Source organism: Sapajus apella, unplaced genomic scaffold (assembly GCF_009761245.1).
Source record: "Sapajus apella isolate SASKATOON/1434 unplaced genomic scaffold, GSC_monkey_1.0 scaffold2534, whole genome shotgun sequence".
NCBI classification, from domain to species: Eukaryota; Metazoa; Chordata; class Mammalia; order Primates; family Cebidae; genus Sapajus; species Sapajus apella.
In genome coordinates, this window is record NW_022439460.1 from 1 (window position 1) to 4,873 (window position 4,873).

Genomic DNA, 4,873 nt, shown 5'->3' on the forward strand with positions numbered 1-4,873 from the left:
TTTAGTAGAGACGGGGTTTCCTCATGTTGGTCAGGTTGGTCTCAAACACCCAACCTCAGGTGATTCGCCCCCTGCCTCGGCCTCCCAAATTGCTGGGATTATAGGCGTGAGCAACTGAGCCCGGACTCCATTATTTTTGTATTGTTAATTTTTCTGCCTTTTCCTTTTATAGCCTTGAAGTATAGTTTGAAATTGTAAGTTATGTTGTTGTACTTTGTTGTTTGTTTTTCAAGATTGTTTTGGCTATTCAACATTTATTGTAGTTTTAAGTGAATTTTAGAATTACATTTTTTGTTACTGTAGAAAATATTGAAATTTTGATAGTTATTAAATCGAAAAATCACTATAAATAATATGGCACTTTAACGATAGTCTTTCAACCAATAGACATGAAATGTTTTTATATTAATTTTTGTCATTTCAGTTTTTTTAATTGATGTATCTTTTATTTGAAAGATATTTAAGCTCCTTGGTTTATTTGTTCTTTGAAATATATTACTTTAGTGCTATTGTAAGTAAGATTGCTTCCTTTCTCTATTTTTTCAGATTGTTTGTTTAAAGTGTATGGAAACATAACCTATACTTGTATGTTAATTTTCTATTTTGCTAATTGATTGAGTGTAATTATTACCTTAATTAGGTTTTAATGTAATGTTTATGTTTTTTATGTAAGATCAATCAAATGATCTACAAAAAGCAACTTTTTAATAATTTGTCTTAATTTCAATAACCTAAAATATTTTTTGACTAATTTTTATTGCACACACTTCCAATGCTATGTTCAGATAGAAGCGTTGAGAATAGGCACAATATACTTTTGCATTGGTGTCTGTGAATTTGAAGGAGCAAAAACCTCTTCAACTTTCTATAAACTGGTTTCAGAAGGTGAAGACCTTTTGTTGAGCCCCCAGGGTGTTGGGATGCCCTATGGCTTTGTAGTGGAGAGTGGTTTTAGCTTGGTTACAAAGGCTGCTGGGTCTGCATTAGGGTTCATCTTTAGTTGGCTTGTTACAAGGTGATTGGATAGTTGTAATTCCCATTTAATTTTTGGACAGACTGAATATTCTTCAGGCCTTTGCTCTGTTTGGCAGACTGTAGGTCAGGTTTCTGCACTTGGGTCTTCATATGGTAGGCTTTATATTATGATGTAGATGAGCTTGGCTTTCACTGAGTATCAGAGAGGACTTCCCAAGGTCACTGTGGCTTTCTACATAGGCAGAACTTGCCATGCACTGTGGCTCAGGGAGCTGAAACTGAGTCATGGAACTGCTTCATGGACCACAGCGAGGGCCAAGGTCTTCAGGCCTGACAGCGTGGCCATAAATGGGTGCCTTCCTCCAGGCCTCTGGAAGGGTGGGATCTTTCCCAGACTGTGGCTGGGAGGAGTTTGGGATTATTACAGGGTAAGTTCAGAATTCTCAGTAGGACCAAGCTCACTGGGCCATTTTCTGGTTTATAGCCAAGAACAGGGGTCCTAGAATTTGCCACTTGAATCAAAGCCTGTCTTCTGAAAAGAATGTTTCTCCATCTTGGGTATTAGCAGAGTTGTACAACTTTCTCCCTGGACCTTAAAGCTCTTTTAATGGCACTGATTTTGGAGATTGGGTCTTTCTACATAACCCAGGCTGGTCTTGAAATCCTAGCCTGAAGCAGTTCTGTGACTCACTGTACCATGTAGCTGTCATTACAGTTTGAGCCATGATTCCTGTTTCTCTCATAAAGGCATTTTTGTTAGGGATGGCTGATGAATTTTCTTGCTGTCAGATAATAGGCAAATAGGGCACCTTTTATTTTCCCATCTTAGTGATGTCATTCTCCCTGGACGTTTTTACTTTCTATTTTCTATTTTCATTTTGTCTGTAATTTTAGATTTAGACATTTATGACAATATACTAGAATTTATATGTTATGCCTGAAGTAAATTAGATAATTAGTAGGCAGGTGGAAAGTAAATGTAGGCAGCTAAATAAAGATTATAAGATTTTCACTCATTTTTGTCAGCCTATATCTAAAATAGACCATAAATCATTACCAAATATTTGTTTTGTATATCTGAGGCTCTGACAATATTCTTCAAAATCTCTCTCTCTCTCTCTCTCTCTCTCTCTGTGTATATATATATATTTTTTTTTGAGATGGAGTTTTGCTGTTGTTGCCCAGACTGGAGTGCAATGGCACGATCTCGGCTCACTGCAACCTCCGCCTCCTGGGTTCAAGCAATTCTCCTGCCTCAGCCTCCCGAGTAGCTGGGACTACAGGCACGCACCATCATGCCCAGCTAATTTTTGTATTTTTAGTAGAGACGGAGTTTCACCTTGTTGACGAGGATGGTCTCGATCTCTTGACCTTGTGATCCACCCGTCTCAGCCTCCCAAAGTGCTGGGATTATAGGCGTGAGCCACTGCGCCCAGCCTATATTTTCTTTATTTAGCAATGTAAGGATATTCTTTGCTTCTAAACTTAGATTACAGTAGTTTTATTTTTTGTAAGAATAGCATATGTTTAAAACTTAAAAATTATCTCACTTAAATGCTTATTTATCAAAAGTTTGGCATTAGAATCTGCTGTTTAGGATTATACTGCATTTTATATGAAACTTTACTGCATTACAGTGGATGCCAATGATTCAAAATACTCATCTTCAATGAGTTCATAAAGTAAACTATTGTAGTTATCCACACAAATTCTTTGTTAACACTTCATCAATGTTGCATACCAGAGTTTATGAGTAAACATTTATTGTTTTGCAGTTGTGTATTAGTGTGTTTTCTCAGTGTAGGTTTTTTTAACATACTTTATTGTGTTTTTTGGTTTTATAGTGTTAGACAATTTGCAATTCTGTGTATACCGTGGGTAGTTGCGTGGCTTAATTAAGAGATAACCATATTTCTATTACAATCTGATTATATATGTGTGTATGGCTAATCTTGTATTTATGTTTTCTTAGCTGATTTTTAATGATTGCTTTATCTTGTCTAAATGGATAACATTTACCATCTTCAATCTGTTTAAGTGTACCTTTCATGCCCAGTGATGGTGGTGGTTTACATCGAATCCCCCAATTTTGGGAGGCCACAGCAGGATGACTGCGTGAGTTCAAAAGCTTGAGAACAGCCTGAGAGACATATGAAGACCTCATCTCTATAAAACATTTTAAAAGTTAGCCAGACATAGTAGTATGATCCTGTCTACTTGGGAGATTAAGGAGGGAGGATTATTTGAACCTGAAAGTATGAGGCTGCAGTGAGCCATAATTATGTCATGGACTCCAGCTTGTGTGATAGAGTAAGACCCTGACTCAAAAACAGTGTCCATTTCAGGCATGTTAAGTATATTTACATTGTTTTATCAAAGATTTCTGGAAATTTTGCCATACACATTAAATGACTACCACTTTTTCCCATTTCTTGGCACTTTTCAAACACCATTCTGTTTTCTCTTTCTAAGAGTAACTGCTTTGTAGAACTCATAACATCGCTGTTTGTGGCTGGCTCATTTTATTTTGCATAATGTCATCAAGATTTACCTTTATAGTTAGAATACTTTCTGCTGTTTTGCAAACTGAGTAAATATATTTGTATTTTTATATTTTAAATTATATCTACTGAACTATTTGGTGACAGAAATTTGCATTGCTTTTACCTATTGGCTTTCAGTAACAATGGTAAGATAATTGTGGGTATGTAAATGACTCTTCTTTATATTACGATATATGTGAGAGTTTTTATATATGTGCTGCATCCTATTGCATTTATTGTTATTATTATTATTATAATTTTTTTATTTTTTGAGATGCCGTCTCACTCTGTCACCCAGGCAGGAGTGCAATAGAGAGCTCTTGGCTCACCACAATATCCACCTCTTGAGTTCAAGCAATTCTTCTGCCTCAACCTCCTGAGTAGCTGGGATTACAAGCACCTGCCACCATGCCTGACTAATTTGTGTATTTTTAGTCAGAAAAAGGATTCACTATGTTGGTCAGGCTGGTCTTGAACTGCTGACCTTATGATCCACCATCCTTAGTCTCCCAAAGTACTGGGATTACAGGTGTGAGCCACTGCGCCCGGACCATTCTATTTTATTAGTCCACTTTTTCACCTTTATACTCATAGCAAATTGTTTTAATTCTCTATCTTTCTAATGTATTTTGAAATCAGGAACTGTACTGCCTCCAACATTGTTTTGTTTTGTTTTTAATATTTTTGGGAACTTTATTGTCTGTAGAGATTCTATACACTCAGGATTGCTCTTTGTATTTCTTACAAAATGCAATGAGAAATTTGAAAAACTTTGTGTTAAATCTGTTCTTTGCACCTGGGCCTGGTGGCTCACACGTGTAATCCTAGCACCTTGGGAGACTGAGTCGGGCAGATTATGAAGTTAGGGGTTCAAGACAAGCCTGACAAACATGGTGAAACCCCGTCTCTACATAAAAATACAAAAATTAGCCAGGTGTGATGGTACACACCTGTAATCCAGCTACTTGGGAGGCTGAGGCAGGAGAATTGCTTAAACCCGGGAGGTGGAGGTTGTGGTGAGCTGAGATCCCACCATTGCACTCTAGCCTGGGTGACAGAGTGAGACTCCAACTAAAAAAAAAAAAAAAAAAAAAAAAAATCCTTAGATTGCACTGACAAAGATGAACATCATTACAATATTACCTAGGATTACAGTATAGCTGGCATTACAGGCACTTTCCACCATGCCTGGTCAATTTTTGTGTTTTTAGTAGAGACTGGGGTTTCACCATGTTGGTAAGTTGAGTCTCGAACTCCTAACCTCAAGTGATTCACCCACCCCTGCTGGGGTTACAGGAATGAACCACTGCACCTGACCTAAATTTGCTTTTTTTTTTTTTTTTTTTTTTTTTTTT